Source organism: Camelus dromedarius, chromosome 3 (assembly GCF_036321535.1).
Source record: "Camelus dromedarius isolate mCamDro1 chromosome 3, mCamDro1.pat, whole genome shotgun sequence".
Lineage (NCBI taxonomy): Eukaryota > Metazoa > Chordata > Mammalia > Artiodactyla > Camelidae > Camelus > Camelus dromedarius.
Genome location: NC_087438.1, coordinates 72,635,294 through 72,658,443, shown reverse-complemented (window position 1 = coordinate 72,658,443; position 23,150 = coordinate 72,635,294). Strand labels below are relative to the sequence as shown.

Sequence of the window (23,150 nt, the reverse complement as noted above, 5' to 3'; positions counted from 1 at the left end):
AAACAAGAAGTGCTCAGATAAAGTCCGAAAGCTCATAAGGCAAAAGCTGCAGAGCTAAAACCGGGTTTCTGAGAGAATAATGTACCCATCAGCTCCTGAGGCGGCAGGAAGGCGGGGCGCTCAAGCGGCTCGAAGGTACCTCAGCCTGGTTGTTCGTTGCTTTGGGGGCCCTCAGGGGTCTCCTCTGGCCCCTTCTTTTGATACCAGAACTGGTAACAGATAAACTGAAGTATATTAAAATTTTTAAGAATTCATCTGAGCAAAATACCTGTTTGAGTCGGCTGTGCCAAACCGGTAGTGGTTACTAGTGCTCCACCTGACGGGAGCTCCGGGAGAGACTGTTACAGAGAGACGGTAGACGCAGAGTAAGGAGGTTGTTGATTGGCTGGAGCTTGTAGCCTAGCTGGCCTTTGGAATCGGTTCTCCTCAGCGTTTTGATTTCACAACCTTGAGGCATTTACGGGCTTAGATTTTGATTTGCTTACGGTAGGCAGCCAAGGTATTAGAGCCACGTCAGTGAATGGCCTCCCTGTTTAATTAATGTGACAGACCGAATTTAAAATTAGTTCCTCATCACTGACTTTCAAAGCAGGATTCAGACTTTGTCTTAGGCAGTTCTAGTCTAAATAAATTTACAGTAAGCCGCTGAGGTAAAAGCATTTTGAACTTCTGGAAACAGGTGATGGTAGTGGCAGTATTTCCCCCCCCTAAATTTGGACGTCTTTAAAGAAAGAAAAAAAAAAATGGGACACAAAAAATACCGAAACAGGGAGAGGGTATATAGCTTAGTGCTAGAGCTCGTGCATCGCGTGCATGAGGTGCTGGGTTCAATCCCCAGTACCTCCGTTAAAAAGTAAATAAATAAATAAGTAACAACCTAATTACCCCCCCCCAAAGACTGATTAAAACATTAATAAAAATTAAAATAATACCAAAACAGTACTTTTATTATAATTGTCTTACGCCGTAATTGTGACTTTGTGAGTGAAAATGTAACAAATTATTTACAATTTTACTCTTACCTAGTTCATTTTACAAGAATAAAAAAAATCTCATCAAAGTAATAGACGGCAAAGGATGAGAAATAACTTTTAAAATTGGTAATATTAACGTGTCAATATTAGTAATTCAGTTTTTACTAAGAAATTCCATATACAAGCTGTATACAGTAGCAGTCAAAATGATCCTAATGAAGTAAGCAATGATTCTTCTCAAAAAATATAACTGAACTCATACATCTGAATGGGTTGTTATCTTTAATTTTATAATTGCCTTTACATAATAAAGCAGCATTTTAATATCCATAATTCATACCCTTTGTTGAGGGTAGGTTTTATTTGTATTCATATTCAAAAGTCTTTTGGAGTCAGGGCAACATATATGTTTCAGACAAACCACTTTTTCAGTGTTGGCTCCATGATGTAAAGGAATATGACTCTCTTGTTTATCTTTTAAACTACAGAGAAACTAGGAAAACAATTTACAAAGTAAAACATTATTAATTTCTTGTTGACTTTTATAAATTGAGTGATCTGCTGAGGTGTAACATTTTTCACCAAAATAGATAGCTTTATAATAAAAGAAAATGACTGATTCTCCTAAGTTCATTAAAAGGAGAGAAAAAACAGGACTACAACTAAGGAATACAGTTCATAAATGTAGAAACAGTTGTTTAACAGATCATAGTTACTACCTATTTATACTTTTCTCTTTTTCTTTCTATCACCATATTTCTCTCTATTGCTATATTTATGTCCTATCTTTTTATTAATAGAGAAGACCACTGTTGTTATGAAGAATATTCTGTAAATTCATTGAACACTACTTTTTCAGTTAATAATACATATATATATTTTACCATATTATAATTTTAAAATTTTTTACTTACTATTATTTTAAACTATTTTTTAGCTTTTGTATGCTAAAACTACTTTACCAAACCTGAGTTTTGTATATGACAAATACATAAAATAGTACCTGTAGGTGTAGGAGAAAAATTAGAAAATTGTGGTGTCAGTGAAGTCAAGAAAGACTCAAGAAGGAGGAAATGGCAAGTGGTGTTAACCAAAATTTACTCAGCGTAACGAAGTTATTGTTAACTCCCTGGAAAATGGTACAAAACTGAAAATCATAAGGGTTGCCATCCAGTGGATAAAATAGATACTGAAGTAAGATAATGATGTTCTGATAAATTGACATATGGAAATAAAAGGTGCCATTAAAATTGTCACGGCTGAAATTTTATAAAATTATTTACATTTATAATTTTTGAATATTCAGAGATGATGTGACTTGGAGACATTCTTCGAGTTTGGTGACGTGATGTTGATGGATTACATTCATAAGAATGGTTTCAGTCAAGTGGTCAGATTTAAGTTTCATAGGAAGGGGGTTGCTGAATTAGAATAAATGGGAGATAAGTGTGTAGAATGTATTTTCAAATTTTGTCTATGAAGAGAAAGAGAGAATAATAAAAATGGTATCAGCAGTGGTCTGAAGTTCCTAGTAAGCTTGTAAAACATGTAACGATAATAGATTGAGTATGTATGTAAAACATGTAATGGTAATAGACAAGGAGATGATGGACTTGAGAATTGGTTATGAATTCTTGTGGAATAAGAGGATGATTTAGGATGTTGGATAGGGACTGTAAGCAAGTGCCAAAGTCTGAAGTAAATGTGTATGTGTGTGTGTATCTATGTGTGTGTATGTGTGTGTGTGTGAGTGTGTGTGTGTCAGAGTGGAGGTGGGGCAAGGTATTGGATGGTGGTAATGGTGATGCAGGATATTAAGGGTGACAACTTGGGCACATAAAAAACAAAAATATTTTAGGTAAATATACTTTATGTATTTCCTTGTGATAGTATTTTCTAAGTCATTTGCACTGTATGAGATTTAGCCTTCCTAAAGACAGCAATGCATAGTATTCCATTTTCTTCATAAATAAAAATAATTGTACAGAGATAACACTCACCAGGAAGATACATTATAGATCATACTATGGTTAAAGATTATCTCTGATTCATTGTATAAGTAGTAGATACTCTGTTAAATTGGGTATTAGACAAGCCCAGAGTCGAGTAAAAGCTTAGTTGGAAATATGTTGCTTTCAAATAAATATCCTCATTTAATTTTTATCTCTATTTGAAAAGTATTAGAAAAAGAAAAATTATGTTAAAAACTACCATGGTGTTACCTTTTTATCTCAAAATCTTCCTAATTATGGTTTAGATATTGAGCAATATTCAAGGTCTGTCATCACTGCAATTTGTTTGGCAGCAGTAAGACTTCAGAAGGCAGATAAAAAGCTCATAATCCTGTTATTAGACACACTAGAACTTTATTGTAACATAAATAAATTTTGCAATTTCTGATTTTTTGAAAAAAATTTTCTTACTACATTAATAACATTAATAAAATTTTAAATCAGAAGCATGTTCTACTACTTTATATTATCATTAATTTTTTAAAGAAATGCCAAAGAGTATAATATTGTACACATATGTGGTTTACCAACCAGCTTAAGATATAAAGCACATAAGATATCAAAGCTCCTTTAAAACTCCCTGACTCATTTTTTTGCCTCTTCATCCTCCCTCCACAAAGGCAGGTATTATTATTAATTTTTCATTTTCATATATGTTCTCAAACATTTAGTATGTATGTGTCCATGAACATTTTACATTTTTGTATTGCAGATTTTAAAGTTAAATGCTTTATAAAAAATTATTTTTTGTATTTTGTTTTTTCAGTTATTTGGTTTATGACAGTCATCTGTGTTGACAGTGTATCTCAAGTTCAAAATTTTCATCAATTATTTCTATTTTATTATACAGTTGGCCCTTGAAGACTGCAGAAGTTGGGGCATTGATTCCCCAAGCAGTTGAAAATCTGAATATAAATTTTGACTCCCCCAAAACTTTACTAATAGACTGCTGTTGACTGAAAGCCTTACTGATAACATATGTAGTGAATTAACACATATTTTGTATATTATATGTATCATATATGGTATTCTTACAGTAAGGAAAACTAGCTAAAAGAAAATGTTATTAAGAAAATCATAAGAGAAAGTACATTTATAGTATTGTTTTATTTATCAATATTGTAACATCATCTGTTTACAAAATGAATCATCTGTCAGTACGTATGTCAATAACATCTTACATGATATAAAAATACTGTAGATGTTATATGTACAAAACACGCCCCAGATTGTATATGTTATTATAAAATAATGACTCTCTGCTTGAAAGTATATTTTGTCTAATAGTAATCTGGCTATACCATTTGTTTTCATTACTGTTTGATTGGTATAATTTTCTTATGTATTTTTATTTCCAGTCATTCTTTATCATTATGATTATGTTTATAAATAATGCAAAGTTGGTTTCTGTTTCTTTTCCATTTACACTTACCACTTCTGTCTTTTAACTGGAAAATTTGAACTATTTACATGTATCACAATTATGGATGTTTTTGACTTACGTTAAAACCTTTACTGTTATCCTATCATTTTTCTTAATCTCTTTTGTTGCCTTCTTTGGATTTAATACATTTTTCTTTTTTTCCCTTCAGATTGTTTTAAAATGACATACTCCATTTTTATTTGTATGTATTTGTGTTTAACATATATATGTTGACATAGCATATGTGTGTATATGCATATATACACACAGACACATGCACACATACATACACATTCACCACTGTTTCATCAGTCTTAAGAAATAAGGGAGGCTGTTATAACCTTGAACTTCTCAGAACTGAGAACTGTTATTGTCTCACATGTTATTGTTTTATGTAATATTTTACTTACATGTTATATTTCACTCCCAAAATATCTTGGCTATCATTAACATTTTATATTTAATATGTTTATATTACCTACATATTTATCAAATCTTTTGCTCTTTATTTCTTCTTATGTTTATTCCCCTCTTTCTTTTCTTTACATTATTCTAGTTTATATTTCCTAAAGCAAATTCTTTAAACATTTATTTAGTGAAGACTAATTAGTGGTAAAAATCTGTCAATTAACATTTCTCTAAATTTTCTTTATTTTACTTTTCATTTTTTAATAAAAATTTTATAGGTATAAAATTGTGGATGACAGTTATATTCTTTCTGCATTTTTAAGAGCTTTTTCTCAGAGTTCTTATTCTATTCTTGTTATAGTCTATTCTTGCGATTGATAGTCTGCTGTCAATCTGATCATCATAATTTCTACTTAAACTGCCTTTCCTTTGTGGCTGATTTAAAATCTTCTGCTTTAAAGAGGAATTTTTAAAGATGGTGACACAGGAGGCTCCTGAACTTACCTCTTCCCACAAACACATTAAATGTACAGCTAAACACAGAGCAGTTCTCTCTGAAAGAAATCCAGAAATTAACTGAATGACTCCTAGACAAGAAAAGACCTACATCAAAATAGATAGAAATTCTGGGTTGTCCACATAAGTAAAAGTGGGAAGAGTTCATCACCACTAGACCAGCCTTGTAAGAAATATAAAAGGGCCTTCTTCAAGATAAAAGAAATGAACTCTTGTTAATAAAAGGAAAACATATGAAAATAAATATCACTGATAAAGATAAATACATAGTTAAATTCAGAATACTTTAATGTTGTAATGGTGGTGGGTAAATCACATATAAATCTAATATGAAGATTAAAAGACAAAAGTAATAAAAATAACTATATAATAATCTGTTAAGAGTTAAAAGTAAAAAAGTAAAAAGATGTGATTTGTGGCACCAAAAACATAAAATGTGGGGGAGCAGTGGTAAAAATATAGAGCTTTAGTATGCACTTTAACTTAAACAGTTATCAGGTTAAGATAGACTATTATAAGTAGTTTTATGTATGTCTCATGATAACCACCAAGCAAAAACGCATAACAGATACACAAAGAGGAAGTAATCCAAGCATGCCATGGATTTGTGATGTGTGATGAAAACATCAGATCACAAAGGAAAAAATCAGGAGAAGGAGAGAGTAAAAATAAAGATTACAAAATAGCCAGAAAAATTCACAAAATAGCAATCATAGTGCATAGCTATCAATAAACATTTTATGTAAGTTAACTAAATTCCTGAATCAAAAGACATCGAGCCTTCTTCAAGAAACAAAAATCTCAGATAAACACCTAACTTTATTCCTCAAGGAACTAGAAAAAGAAGAAAAATGAAGCCTAAAGTTAGTAGAAGGAAGGAAATTTGAAAAAAGTCACAGTGGAAATAAATAAAATAGACACTAAAAAGACAACAGAAAAGATCAAAGAAACTAAGATGTGGTTCTTTGAAAAGATAAAATCAACAAACTTTTATTTAGATTCATCAAGAATAGAAGAGAGAGGACTCAAAGTCAGAAATGAAAGAGAAGATCTTGCAACTAATATCACACAAATGCAAAGGGTCATAAGACACTACTATGAACAACTATACTCAACAAGTTGGAGAACTACAAGAAATGGTAAAGTCCTAGAAACTCACAGCTTATCAAGACTGAATCAATAAGAAAAAGAAAATCTGAACAGACTACTTACTAGAACCAGAAGGCTTCACTGGTAAATCCTACAAAACATTTAAAGAAAAAGTAATACTAATTTTTCTCAGACTTTTCCATAAAATGGAAGAGGGAATACTACAAGCTAATTTTACAAGGCTATTATTTCCCTGACACCGAAGCCAGGTAAGGACACTAAAGAAAAAGAAAACTAAGGCAATATCCCTGATGAATATAGATGCAAAAATTGTCAACAGAATATCACCAAACCAAATTAAACAGCACACTAAAAGGATCATACACCATGATCAAGTGGGATTTATTGATAGAAATACTAGTCAATCATATATCTGATAAGGAGTTAATATCCAAAATACATAAAGAACTCATACAACTTAATAGCAGGGAAATAAGCAATTTGATTTAAAAATGGGCAAAGGAACTAAACAGACATTTTCCAAAGAAGACATACCTGGCCAACAGTTACGTGAAAAGGTGTTCAACATCACTAATCATCAGGAGAACATGAATCAAAGCCACAGTGAGCTATCATATCATGCCTGGAAGGGTAACTGTCAAAAAGGCAAGAGTTAACAAGTGTCACCCAGGAGGTTGAAACAAAGGAATTTTTATGTACCATGTGCGAAAATGTAAATTGGTGTAGCCACTGTGGGAAGGAGTATGGAGGTTTCTTTAAAAATTTAAAATAGAACTATCTTATGATCTATCAATTCCACTTCTGGATATATAGATCCAGAGTAGATGATAACAGGATCTTGAAGAGATATCTGCACTTCCACAGTCATTGCAGCATTATTCACAATAACAAAGATACCGAAACAACCTTTGTATTTGTTAAAGGATGGCTAGATAAAGAAGATTTGAGATATATTGATATAGATATAGATATATTATTTATCCATGAGAAGGAAGGAAACCCTGCCATTTGTGACACATGGACACACACCTGAATCTTGAGGGCATTATGCTAAATGAAATGAATTAGACAGTGAAAGACAAATACTGTGTTATATCACTTATATGTGGAATATAAAAAGTCAAACTCATAAACAGAGACTAGCTTGGTTATCAGGGATTCAGGGGATGTGGGCAATGAGGAGTTTACTCAAAGAGCACAAACTTCCAATTTTAAGGTGAATAAGTTCTAGATATCTAATATACAGCATGGTCTATGATGATATTTAATAACACTGTATTATATACTTGGAATTTAAAAATAAAACACAGTTGACCCTTGAATAATTTGGGGCTAAAGGGGGCCAACCCTCCATGCAGTCAAAAATTCGTGTGTAAGTTAAGCTGGCTCTTTGTATATGTGGTTCCTCTGTATCCACAATTCCACATTCAACCAACTGTGAATCATGTAGTACTGTAGTATTTACTATTAAAAAGTATCTTTGTATAAGTGTACTCGTGCAGTTCAAGCCCATGTTGTTCAAGGGTCAACTGTAAAATCTTTTTGTCTTTGGCATTTTAAATGTTTATTTCCATTTATATAAATATTAATTATTGTTCATGCTGTTTAATATCTTGATACATATTTTTAATTCTGGAAAATTATCACCTATTATCTCTCTTCATTCTGTCTCTTCTATTTTCTTACCTATTTTTCTGGAACTCCTATTATCATTCTTAAATGTCTCTTTTCCATGTTTTTTGAATTTTTATTTTTCATCAATCTTTCATCTGTGATAATCTAGGTAATTTCTTCTGTTTTATTTTTGAGCTGAGGTTTTCTTTAGCTATATCTAAACTATTTAATCCACTGAACACATAATTTCAATAATCATATTTGTATTTCAAGAAGTTCTTGTTAATTCAGATAATATACTTTGTAATTTGAGGAACTTGTTCTGCTATTTTCTTCCTTCTCATATTTTTATTTTTACCTTTATCCACTAAATTATTAAATATACATTTTATACTCTATATTGCACAATTCTGTTATCTGAAAATTCTGGGAGTCTAAGTCTTTTTATTCTTTCACAGTAGCACATTCATTTTTCTGTTGACTAATTTTTAATTGTGTGTTCATATCTGTTAAACTTTATATATAGTAATTTTGTACAGTTACAGTTGAGGGTCATTGTAAAAATAAATTGTCTTTGCTTTTGGTTGGCACCCCAAGGATCTTCAAAACTATAAACTCATGAAAGATAAAATCTTCAGTTACAATTTCATAGCTAGATATTTTCCAACTGGAGTTTAGAACAAGCACATAATTTTTCTTGTTATTCTCTCTACTAGCAGTAGATACCTCACTGCTGGCATTATTCTGGCATTTCAGTTCGGACTTTCTACTTTCATGGACCCCACCAAGGCTTCAATTCTTGTACTGATACAGCCATCAGTGTACGAATTCTTGAACACAAATATTGGGGAAGATTCTCAAGTTAACCACATTTACTTCTAACTAACAAGTTTGGTTTTGGCTTTCTTTTTATTTTTGATACCTGGTGATTTTCTTTACTTTTTTGTGAGGTAATTTTTATAACTAAGGGGATATTTATAATATTTTAACCAGCATTCATAAGTTTCTTTTAAGAGGAGTTTATTTGAACTACTTATTCTTTCATATAATTTAATACTCTTACCCTGTATGTGTGTGTGCTGTGTCATTGAACATTTTTCCTGATCAACAAAACCAGTATTAACTTAATTAATGGGGAAAAAAAAATCACCATAACTCACACATACTAGTAAGCATTATTTGATGGAGTAGAAAATTTCCACATTGTAGTGGCTTTAGTAGGTGAAAAATAGACAAATGGGCTTCAAATGTCATTTTGAATTTTCCTTAAATTATTTTAAAGATTGTGTTTTAATTTAGGAAAGAATTCCTCATAGATTCTTAAAAAAGTCTTTGAAATATAGGCACTGGCTATATATGGAACAACACCTAAAAAATTAAAGACAAAATAAGATTACCTATAATTTCAGCTCCAGAAGAAAGAATATTAATAAAAGCCTTTTATGGATGGTACAAAATGAATATTTGAACTCCTCTACAGTGTCTAAATTCATTTTTTTAAATGAGTAACATAACCTAAGTGAGAGAAAAAATAATACAATAAATAATACAATAAAAAAAACAAAACTTCCCTGAGTGCTCCTTTATTTCTTTTCCATTTTATTTTATTTCCATTTGCTCTTAAATCACTAATCACCTAATTTCCAAAAGCCACAGTCAATACTGAAGTCATTTACTAGCCTGATAGTCTGAGTCTCATATGCCACATTACATAACTATATATGCCAATATAATCAAAATCTTAATGAAACCCAATTAAGCTGTCTGTGCTGTGGCTCTTCAGGTATCTTGTCTCTTTATTGTAGAAGTCAATCTCATTTGTTAAGCCCTTTATACATCTGAACTAAGCCAAGAAATATTTAGCTAAGTGATGTTTTATTGAGATCCTGGGAAAATAAACCAACTCTTTTCTCTATATTCTTAATTTTTCTTCTTTTCTCCACCTATTTTTTTGTTTGTGTTTGTTCTAACTTGTGTAAAAGTCGTTTGGTTCATTTTTACTATTATAAGAAATATATGAACACAAGAGTGCATAAATTATATATGTCATTTAAATAATAAGTACTAATGAATATCCATATAACCATCACCTTGTTGAAAAAAGATAATATTTCTGGAACCCTTGAAGCTTGTGAATGGTCCTCTTCCAAAATATTTCTTCTTGAAGAAATTAGTACTCTCCTGTTCTGTTATAATAATCCTTTGCTTATCTTTTAAATTTTACTGTTTATTTACCAATTTGTAACACTGTTTCACTTTGCCTGGTCTTAACTCTATGTAAGTTATTTTTACTATGTATAAGTGTGTGCCTTATTTCTTATGCTAAATATTTATGAGCTTGTTTTATATTGCTGGATACTGCCTGTATTAGGAAGGGTTCTCCAGAAAGCAAAAACAATTATTTTTATATATATAGTTACACATATGTGTATACATTCCTACACACACACACACACACACATATATATGGAGAGAGAGAGATTATAGGAATTGATCCACATGATTATGGAGGCTGAGTAATTCTAATATGTGCAGTTTGCAGGCTGGAGAACCAGGAAAGCAGGTGGTGTAATTCAATCCAAGTCCAAAGCCTGAGAGCCAGATGGTCAATGGTCTAAGTCCCACTCTGAACCCAAAGGCCTGAAAACTAGGAGTTCTGACTTCCAAGGGCAGAAGACAGATGTCTCAGTTCAAAGAGAGAGAAAATTCACCCTTCCTCTGCCTTTTGTTCTATTCAGGCCCTCAAAGATTGGATGATGTTCACCAGCATTGGTGGTTTTTACTCAGTCTACTAATTCAAATGCTACTATCTTCCAGAAGCAACCTCACAGACACACTTAGAAACAAAGTTTTACTGCAAGTCTGGGCATCCATTAGCCCAGTCAAATTGATACATAAAATTAACCATCACACACCCCATTCATTTTTGAAGAGGTTCAAAACATTTTATACTCAGAATATGCCACTTTGGCATATTGATTATTTTGAGCATGATGGCACTAGAGAAACAGCAGATGCAGAAAGGATTCTCTGACCTTTCCCTTTCTACTTAAAAGCAAGTCACAAAATTAACCATGAGAAAGATACCTTCTCTGTACCAGGAAGAGAACATTCTTATCACTGGAGACAGAGAAATGGTGCCAAGTTTGACCTGTACAAATAAATCTATTACAATAACCCTTATCTTCTATTAACTTTTCCTATATATTTCCTAGTCGCCTTCTCACAATTTACTAGTCCTAGCCCAAATATCTTTGTCTCGTCATTTCTCCACAAATTTATCATTTCTTTGTTGAAAGTATATATTAGCTCTTGGTCCTAACTGGTTGTTCAGGTCTTCGTTTTCCTTATGAAAACTCCTTTGTGCACATAAAGATATTAAGTAGCATTCATGTGCTTTTTCTTTTTTCTTTCTTTCTTTTTTTTTTTTTTTTTTTTTTTTTTTAACTGTAAACCTGTCTTAGGTAAGTTTAATTCTCAGGCTCAGCCACAGAATCTAAGAGACTAGAAATACTTTTTTTCTCCCCAATATTTTTATACTCTACAGTTTTATGTTGCTTGAATAAAAATTGTTCCATTCTGTGAGTGGTGAAAATATCCAGTTTTAGACTAGTTTGAAAAAAAAACTGCTGAAAACATTTCTTCATGTCCTATGGTACACATAAGCAAATGCTTTTCTGGAGTATATATGCATATAAATTGAGTTGTTATATTGTAGAATATGTATAACTTAAAATTTCCTAAATAATGTTCCCAAAATAGTACATTATTTTGCACCCATAGTATCCACATTTCATCCACATCTAGCATTTGCAGATGCTTTTTAATGTTTGTTGATCTGGTGGATTTTTAATGGAATCTACTTGTGGTTTTTAAATTGCATTTCTCTGATTACTAACTGAGTTAAAACATTTTTCACATGTTTGAGGAATTTTGATTTTCTCTTTTCTGTAATACCTATATTAAAAATTATCTTTACAAAGCATGTTTAGTAAAGTATATTTGATCAGGTTAAACTTGTCTTTAAAACCTAATCAACCTATAGGGTTTGTTGGCTTATCAATGCTTGTTGTTAGACTTGTATATATCCCTGTATTTAGTAGTTAAGACTTCTTTAGAACTCAGAGCATTGAGTTAAGGTTTAAGAAATATGATGTAGTATAAAAGAAAGAAAATATAATACTTAGGTGAGTAAAACTTGTTGACCTCAGAGAGTTTATTAATAAATTTGAACTGGTATTTTGTAAACTTAATGATTAAAATACTGAAAATATGTACAGTAAGAGACTTATTTAAGTATATTGAAACTGGTTTATGAAGTGTTCATGGAAAATGTGTATTTTAAGTTAGATTTGAATATTCTACTTTTTAAAAAAATAGTTATATTGAACACTAGCCAAGTACCTGGGATTATTTGAACTAGTTAGAAAAGATAAACTATAAAAAATGTCCTAAAGTTCTGCTCTTGCTATCCAGTGTGCCTCAAGGATGAGATTATCACAGATAGTTATGGATAAAGTAATTATGAAATAATAGTAGAAAGTATAAATTAACACACCTTGTGTGTATTATTGGAATTCAGAGAAATGGTCTGTCAATCAGAAAAAATGAGATATAGGTGTCTGTGTATTTAAAGATTTGTAAATTGTGGACTGTTAAAGTAATCTTGCAATGAGCAAGAAGTATGGATAGATAAAGGTGAAGCAGGGGAGATTTTGGTAGAGGAGAGACATTTATTGAATATTCCTTTAAAACAAAAGTTAAGCTTGACACTCATTGCAGATATATAAGTCTTTATTCTTCTAGTATTTTAAATGATGTTAATTTTATTTGGAGAAACAGTGGTGTTGGATCAATGTTGGTCTTTCGGGTGGGGTCTGATAATATTACCTCTAATGTCTTAAAACTAAATGTCTAGTTTTCATGCTTAAAACAAATACTTTTTATTATTTCCTTATGTGCATGCAATCCATTCTGAAGGAAGAATTCTGGCAATTATTTAATTAGTTTGCTCAATGGATCTAGTTAATTAAACTAGCAAATTCTGTGAGGCTAGAATTAAATGGTGTTTCCTCATTTAAAAAAAATGGCATTGTCACTGTACAAGCAAAATTTGCTTATATGGTCTGATAATCAGCAACTCTCAGTTCTCAGTGACTTAGGATGACAAAGTAGTTTGTGTTTTTATTTTATTTTCTGGTTGTTTCTTGTACAAAAACACATCCTAGTCAACAGAGGACCTCTATCCATTGGAACGTCAGAGTCTCAAGTGGACCCAGGCTGATGGGGCAAATGCAATATGGGATATTGCTGGTCACTTTGCCAGAGAAAAAACAAAGCTCTGAACATTTGTCAACAAATTCAGCATTTTGCCAAGAAGTGTTACAAATCATTTACATACACAAGTTTTGGCCAGAACTCTTCAACTGACTCCATGCAACAATAAGGGTCAAGGAAGTAAACTATGTGCCTGAAATGTGCATTAGAAACAGTGAGCAGCACTTAACTTTGCCCATTTTAAATGACTATATCTTCACTTCATATAACAGATATAATGTCTTTAATAATAGATAAATGTCTAGTTATTCCCTTTTACTTATCAAAATTGTATAAGGATTTGATTTTTTTCTGGTTACTTTTTCCTTATTATGTGATCAATAATTTCATTTTTAATGGCTTTATCAACATGGGGTTTTTAGTGTCAATACAAATGATAGCCATCATCACTCACAAATGGCACATGTTTGGCACAATAACAGTACCAGGATTACATGTAACTGCTTCAAAGGTTAATATTTAAACCTACCAGAAATCAATTTGATGATCATTTATTATTTTGCTGATTTTATTCCAATTAAAAAAGACAACATCCAGCTTTTTCATATCTATGTAAAATATTTAACTTCATGGAACATATAAATATTAAGAAAGGTATTCAACATCCTGAAAAACAATGGATTTTCCTACTTGAACTCATTTGAACCACCTGGAAACAAAGAAAAATAATAATTTAGAGGTGATGATTCAGCATTTTTTCAACAAGAATATGCCTCTGAGAATAAATACAATAAAATCCTAAGTAATCAATCCATACTTTAATGCCTTTGAACAGAGAGTGGGGTTTCTCCAAAGTTTCCAGATCATTGAGAAAGAAATGAATAACATTGTTTGTGCAAGTGGTTGGGAGTTGGAAAATTAAATTGAAGGATTATGTTTATTAGGAAAGAGACCATGGGGAAACATTGACTATGAAGGATTTACAAGAACTGATATACCCTCTACAATGTTGTGTACATAAGACAATATGTTCCATATTTTGTGGTAGTTTAACAGACTGTAAAGCATAATTTTGACAAAATGTCCCTCTTACCATTTGACTTAACTCATGAGGTGTAAATCTGCACAAAATATTTCATAGTATACAACAAATTTGGAAGTCCTGTTAACAGTCATTACACTATTTGTCAGGTATACATGTGAGGCTGTTTTGCTTGTTTTCATTAGTACATTATATTAATAATTTTGTCCTATGGAAAAAATTTTAAATAAACTTCAGAACTTCAGAATAGTTTTAGGTTTACAGAAAATTTCCAAAGACAGTATACAAAATTCCTGAATACCTCTCACTCATTTAACATCTTACATTGCCATGGCACATTTTTCAAAATGAAGAAACCAACATTGGTAACATTGCCATTAACTAAACTTCATCCTTTATCTGGATTTCCCTAGTTTTTCACTAATACTCTTTTTCTGTTCCAGGATCCCATCCAGGATACCGCATTACTTTAAACAATATTTTTGTTTAACCTTCTCTGTTCTGTGTCAGTTTTTCAAACTTGCCTTTTTTTATGATGATGATGACATATTTGAAGAGTGCTGGTTAGACTTTTTGTAGAATACCCCTCAATTTGAGTTTGATTTTTTTGTTTGTTCGTTTGTTTTTTTCATGGTTAAACTAGGGCTACAGGGCTTTAGGGCAAAAAATACAAAGGTGAAATGCCATTGTTATCACATGGTCTCAAAGATACGCACTATCAAAATGACTTATCACTAAAGATACTAACTTTGATCACCTAGTTCGGATAGTTTTTGCCATGTTTCTCCATTGTAGTTATACTGCCCCTAACTTTCCCATACTTAATACTTTGGAAAACTTATGGGGATTTTAAAAGATATTTTTCCTTTAGAATTTTAGAAAAAAGCATGACGACTAAACCCTTAACAGCACAGAAGAAAGCAATAAAGTTACAAATGTTAAGGTTAAATTTCTACCAAAGGACAGAGTGTTGCTTCTTCATCCTGGAAAAAAAAATAAGCCAGTTTACATATCTTCAAGTAGAATATAGTCTTTGTCTCATTAAATGCTCATCATTAATGTTAAGATTTAGATTTTATGCCTTAATGAAGCTTAATTGCTACACTTACAGGGAATTTAAAATTTTGGTGAACGTGTTCCGAAATCAGTCACTAAAAATTGTTGAGGCAGAGATTAAAATAAAGAATTACATAAAAGAGCCAAACTGTAAAAAGTTAATGAAATTATTCTAAAAGAATAAAAGTCATTTAAAGATTAAAGAACTACAGAATAACTATTTTAAAGTATGAATAGAGAGACGAATTATATTACTAGAATCAAGTGTGCTTGAACAAATAAATATAAGCCAGCTAAGCATCACAATTATTTGAAGCTCCAAGACAGCTTTTTATAATCTCTTCATCCTAGGTAATCAGAACATTTTTAACTGATTTGAAAGGCAAAGACTAATGGGAATGCCGGGATAAAGACAGACAAGTCAGTTAAGGAAGCCTAGAAATTGATAAGATTTCTTTCATGAGATGTTAACATTTTTCAATTAATTTATTCCTATTCTGATTAATTAGGAGAATATTTTGAGAGGATTCTGGAAGATTTATTGCTAATTACTTTGGCTCAGACTTGCTGCCTACTACAGGATATAGTGACAGCCCTTACATAGGGTTATATTTATTAGGAGAGTAAAATCCCTAGATTAGGTCACTGCTTAAATGGATTTTTTTAAGTAAAATTTCCTTCATTTTAATGTATGTCCTTCATAAATAGGAATGACAATGTGAATTAAAAATGGTAACTGTTGAGCTTTAACATTTTACATGAATTAGTCAAAACATTTGTCCATTCTCCCCATAGAAATTAAAGAAGCTGTGCCTTTATATCTATCAGTTATACTGTATTAAAATTATAATCTATTAAAATCAATTATACTCTATACATTTGCTGATGGTATATTTCAAGTAAAAGCAGTATTGAAACTTTAGTTTTCTTTTCAGAATCATGGTAGAAACTGGAAATTATATTAATATTTGCAGTTCAGACCTGTGAGTGTTTTTACCACCTATAATAGTCTAGTCTCCCTCCTGTCAATATAGCATCCCATGCCAATCGGTTTCCCAGTACTATAAGTTTTATTGTTTTAAATTACTCATCATACCACACTAAGTAAAAAAAAAAAAATCAAAGCATTCTAACTGCTTAAAAATGGTTTGAATCTCTTAGTATATTTCACGAGGCTGACCAGTCTGGGACTCAGGTCTCTCTAGTTGAAAATTAGGCTCAGATAAGCCAATGTGTTTTCAGTGCCTTTATTTTCTCATGCTTACTGCCCTTGCATTGATGTTATTTCAACACACAGTATCTACCTGTTTACTTCCCATTTTTAAAGATTCTATTAGGTACCTCTGGGAATTCTTTTCAAATTCCCCTGGAGCACCTTCTTGCCTCTTTAGTTAGTGCTGAGCGTATTCCCGATGAATGTGCATCTCATGGTTTGAGTACTGCTTGTTTAGTCATTTTTCTTTTACTCTAGAATGTGTAAGAAATTTTGCATTTCGCATTCCTGACCTCAAGTCTATATAGCAGCACAGTCCCTGCCGAAGAGTAAACCACCAAATAAATATTGATGGAATAAAGCATAGAAAATGTATAGTGTTTTTAATTGTGGTAAGGAAAATAAATGCCATTAAGAAATACCTAAATAATTTCTTATTTATAGTGTAAGAAATATTTTTTTCTCACTTGTTTAATATGATAGATACTGATATGACAATCTCCTTAAAATGTCTTTTTTTTTTTTTTTTTTGCCTGCCAAAACATTACAAGAGTCTTATCTAAAAGTTTGTTCATTTCCTCTTTTCCTCATTTTAGGAGAGTCAGTAAACCACTGGTGTCTACATGCCTAAAAACTGATGTTACAAGAGCATCTAGCATAATATTATTCCTCTAAGTACTGGAAAATACAAAGAAGCAAAAAGATTAACATTTATAACTCTTTTAAGTTATGATTTTCTAAACCACACTTCCTGAAACCTCTTCTCGGAGCCACCAAATCTAGTTTTGTGAAATTCCTTATTGAGCTGCTGTGTCTATTTCCTTCTCATTTCCATCCTGACAGACCCTTGGTACTCTGGATGTTTTCCAAAGGTAAACTCTTAAGTCTTTAGGGTGATTGGATGTATAGTGGGGCAGTAAAGATCATGTGTCGTTTGGAGAAACTCTATCACTGAAAAATTCTGATTCCTCCCACCCATGACTGCCCTACCACAACTTCAGAAAACAACTACTCTACTCTTTGGGAGTTAGAAGGATGGTAAGTGTCTCAACCTGGATAGAGAGTATGACTTTACGAAGGTAAATATGGGAGAGAGAGAGAGAGAAATCGGTTTTTAAAAGAATGGTAAGTTTGACTGTTCGCATGTGGAGCTGACTGGAAGCAATTAGAAAAAAAAATTAGACTCAGTCATTAAAGAGCCACAGAACCGTAGTTCAAAAGAGAAAGGTTGTGCAAAACTTAAAATGATATATGAGTACCTAATAGTCTACAAGCTGGAGGAAGGCTGAAGTGAACATATTCTTCAATGCTGTCTTCAGATATGGCTCATGAGAATCATGGAGAAGGAAGTACTTCCCAGGGGCCAGAACTAAGGGCCATGGAGGACAATAAGCTTTGAAGCTACCTTCAGGGAGTAAGAAAGGTGACTTAATCAAAGAATATTCCCTCTACCCCAAATCTGGTATTGTGGAACAACAACTGTTTTGTGTCTTGAGTTCTGCTATATGAAGGGGATTTTTTTCTGTGATTAATTGGTCCCTATTCCACTGCTGTATAGTGTGTAGGTGCTGTAGGAGTGTGTGTGTGTGCATGTGCATGTGTGCATGCTGTTAACTTGGCTTTCTCAAACTTAAATCTGTGAATCAGGAATATTCACATCTGGAACAAATACAAAGTCTATATCAGGATCCTGGACTTTGAGCCTTACACTGTGATTTGATAGGACTTTATAGTGTCTCCTAAGGAAGTAGATAAGGACATTTTACCTATAGCAGGGAGGGAGGTAAACATTTGTGGCCAAAAGCATTGCCTATGGAATATTACAGTATTCTTTCCAATCATTTGGTGCACTTGCCATGTGATATGCAGTACCCCCCTATAAAAGGAGTATATTCCCTCACCCCATTGACTTCTGTCTGTAACAATGTCACTTGCAATGTAGCACATACAGTAAGATGTGTGCAGAAGTAATGAGTATAACACAACTGAGAAGAATCTTTAAGTAAGAGTGGTAATATGGCTTGGCATCTCTCCCTTTTCCCTTCTGCTATCAATATAGACGGTTACCTGATTGCTAGAATGAAAAAGACCCGTAGAAGACTACTGAGGTGGGGGCATACCTGACTTGCAGCTGCTACAGCTTTCATGTAACATGAGCAAGAAATAAACCTTTGTTGATTCAACCTATTGAGATTTTAAGATTGTCTATTTCCAAAGCATAACCTACTAACAGCTAACTAGTAACCACCTAAGGGTCATTTTCTCCTAATTTTACTTATACCACCTGGCACAGTGCCACAAATTTCCTACTAAATAAATACTTAATATGCACATGAGTGAAGGCATGAAGATGTCTAGCTGTTCATCATAGAGCATCTTGTTTAAGAAAAGCCCCATTAAGGATTTATTTTGTCCTTGATGCCTGAGTCCTTAGGTGACTTCAGGACCCACATCTTCTAGAGGACTGAAATTTCTTTGGATGAAAAATCAACATTGCCAAATTAAGAATGCAGAATGTATTTGATATCTTGGTATCAATTATCTCATTCATATGTCTGAATGGATGAGAATTCACATTAATGCAAAATGTCTAATATTGCCTTCAAATCAATAAGGAAAAGGTAAAAACTTTTATAGAAAAAAATGGGCAAGGAGAAATTAAAATGGCTCAAATGAAAGTTGCATAAAAATTAAAGTTAACAAGATATCATTTTTCAAATGTTAAATTTAATATATATAACAAATTGTGATAAGCCATTGCCTTGGCAGCCAAGTAGGCAAACTCATATATTGCTGATAGAGCTTTTTGAGATGATAGTTTGGCAATGCCCACCAATATTTACAAAATAGATAGCTTTTAATTCAACAATTCTAATTAACAACTTATCATACAGATATGTATAAGCAAATGACCTACACATAAGGATGTTTGATAAAATATTGTTTGCAATATATAGTAAAAGAATGGAAATAATCTGAATGTCAGCAGGGGAAATAATGATGTACCTGTGTAGACATTATAAAGGACGAGTAATTTTATGTATAATCATCTGGAAATATACCCAAAATATATTGTTATGTGAAAAAAAGGAAGGTGAAGAGCGTGCACTACGTTGTCATACATATCTGATTAAAATATATTTGCATAAATACATATGATGTATAGTTACAGTGACCACATAATTTAGTTTGCCCAGTGTATTTCTGATTTTCACCTATTGTCCTAGCATAACTTTTACTCTTTTTTTTTTTGTAAATGTATATAACCATGGGCATGGACTGCTATTTAATAAGAGTATAAAACCTTGAAACTAATTGGTTACATTTATTTCCACAAGATTTTTATAGAATGTGAAATTATTGTGAAATACAGGGAAATGATTAAAATAACACAAAATCATCCTGTGTAATGTGAAGAGAAAGAAGCAAATGGAATCATCATTAGAGAATATTTAAGGGTACAATCATCTAGAATTGCATTCTGCTGCTATAAGCCAAATTGTGGCCCTAAAGCAGGGTATAATTTTCTCACTGACCTCTTGATGTTTTGCAAAAATAAAATGTGTGAGATAATTATAGTGGCTTCCAGTAATTAAATAGATTCCTAATTCCTAAATAAATCTTGTGTATTTTCAGTTCTCACCAGGATATAGTATCTATTTGAACACCATGGCAAAGCTCAGAGGACTTTTTTTCTTCAAAATCCAATCTATTTTTTTCTTTAGGCCAGAAGGCTATCATAAAATCAAATACTGTAGGACAAGCTTCACTAATTATTTGTTAGAATATAAGCTTCTGGTATGGAAGCAGCTATTCCTGGCTGGTTCACTGTGATACTCTTATTAGCTGCAATTGTGCCTGGCATGTTATAAGGATAAAATAACTATTTGTTAAAGAAATGGATTAATGAAGAAAAGATCACAACTTGACAGGTATTCTCATACTCTAGTATTGGTGTACAAATTAGCATAAACTTTTTCTCAGGGTGAGGCTTTTTAACAAAACAAAGTTAAAATAAGTATACCTTTTGATTTTTTTTTAATTGAAGTATAGTCAGTTAATGTGTCAGTTTCTGGTATACAGCATAATATTTCAGTCATGCATATCTATCTATCTATCTATCTATCTATCTACCCACATACATTTGTTTTCATATTCTTTTTCATTAAAGATTATTACAAGATATTGAATATAGTTCCCTGTGCTATATAGAAGAAATTTGTTTTTTATGGGTAACCTTTGCAAATTTCAAACTCCCAAATTTATCCCTTCCCACCCCTTTTCCCCCGGTTACCATAACATTGTTTACTATGTCTGTGAGTCTGTTTCTATTTTGTAGATGAGTTCATTAGTGTCTTTTTTCTTTCTTCTTTTTTTTTTTTTTTTTGATTTCTGTTTTTTTGATTGTAGCTGTGTTTTCCTGCACAGCTTTCCAAGTCCTGCAAAAGCTGGTATCTGATTTTTGTGTTCATTTCTTTGCCACTTGTTCCAATTCATAGTAGACACCTAACAATTATGTGTTTTTTGGGTGATGTATCTAAAACTAAGCTATCAGAGATATCTCAGAAATAGAGTCAAAGATGGAGTAACTAGACAGAAATTTAAAATAAAAGGGTTGGACAAATTACTGCTAATAATATTTTAAAATATTTTACTAGGCCTTATATTTGAGAAGTGGCTCGGGGCTCAATACTTTGCTGAAAGTACTTTGAGCTCATCCTGCTTTATTGTATACATATAGGAAAGGCGAAGATGGGTGTCAGCTTCTTTTGTACTTTTATACTTCCTCTGGCAATCTAAGCAGCATAGCCGTCTCCATGTCTTTTGTGTTAGGTAATGCTGATGACTAAGATCATTATGCAGATGTGTGAGTCTGCGAAAATCAGTATCTAACAAGCAACCCCTTTTTCCTGCCTCCTGCCTTGTGAACATAAAATGAGTTTTATTTCATTGGACAATGCAACTCCTATTGTGCACACTGTGTGTAATTCTATTTGTTTGTCTCATAGTCTGTCCTTTGGTCAAGTGAAACTATCTTATTTTAAACTGATGGTAGTTTACATTGCTTTCTATGTTGTAATGCAAGGCATGATTTCATATTGAATTTTCAAACTATTTACCAAATCTTAAACTTGGTAGAGACTGTGACTTTTATAACTGATTTTTTAAAAACAGTGCTTCACTCAAAAAAAGTAATCCCCGCATGCTTTTTTTGGTGACATTGATAAGTTAGTAAAGATCTTGAAGTAGTTTTGGAAATAAAATGTTACAGAGCTTTTATATAGGATTACTTGTGGGGAGTCAATTTAACTTTGCTGACATTTATGCAAACGGTATTTCCCAGTGTTCTGCTGTTAGAAGACACAGAAAGGAGACGTACTCAAAGAGCCATAACCAAAGAGAAAAGTGAGAGCCCTGAGTGCTCATCAAGCCTTCTGTGCCAGCACTTCAGAAGGGCCTTGGTGAGTTGACAGATGATAAAGTTATGATTGAGTAAAAAGTGACCCACATGACATTTTTTCTATTATTTTTAAAGTCTAAGAAGACCTATATAGTTGAAATATTCATTTAAAATTTTTTGAACTTTCTGAGTAAGAAGGAAACATAGACTATAATTTAAATATTCCTTGACCTCCTGCTTTCAAAGAGGTTAAAGCACACCAATATTAAAGTAAAAATCTAGTTCCAAATAATTATAGTCCTTGGGCTTGTGAGAGGGTAATATCTTGAAAGGCATTAACTATAATAGATGTGTGATAACTGCCATTTGACTGACACTCAGGTACCACTTGAAGGACTTCTCCAAGGACAGAGGATTCTATCTATCATAAAAAGCTGGGTGCCCCCAAAGGAGGAAAGAGTAAGTGTTCTTGAGAAGATATTTATTTGAATATGTTTTGAGCAGGGAATTATACGAGAAATCATTTTACTATTAAGATTAAGTTCATATGATAAAAATATTTATAGAGCTTTTACAATTTGTCAGACAATTTATACATATAAAAACTTCCTTAATTCTCCAAAGAACCATATGATGTAATTATACAAATAAAGAGCCTAGGGCTTAGAAAGGTTAAACAATTCCCAAAAGTTCTACTTCTAGTAAATGGTAAGGCTTAGATTCAAATATAGGCAATTAGATGCAACATAGTAAGTTATAAAAAGTAAAGATAAATTTCTACTGAAAATATTTTTCTTTTAAAATTCTGAATGCACAAGTGATACATGAAAATATTATTTGCGTTCCTATTTTACCTATTTTAAATAAGTTCTCTCAATTATAAGAAATATTTATCTTGTTGATCAGATACTATTAATGGCATGTAGGTAAAAATAATTTCAAATTATCATGCGTTTTGCCTCTTAAGAGATATGCAATTATTAATAGTGAAGTACAGGAAGCCATTTGATAAACAGAGGCCTTTGTACTATACAAATTGCACATACAATTTCTCTTATTTGTCCTTGTGATTCATAAAAAAAAAATTAGGTGTAAAAAAGGCAG

At 32.1% G+C, this 23,150-nt stretch overlaps 1 long non-coding RNA gene across 1 annotated transcript; it reads left to right on the top strand.

Moving 5' to 3' along the window:
• LOC135320206 (uncharacterized) lies at positions 1-22,620 on the top strand. Its single transcript, XR_010379439.1, has 3 exons — positions 1-135; positions 21,990-22,107; positions 22,428-22,620. It is a non-coding gene; the product is annotated as an uncharacterized LOC135320206 (long non-coding RNA).
• The last annotated feature ends 530 nt before the right edge of the window (positions 22,621-23,150 follow it).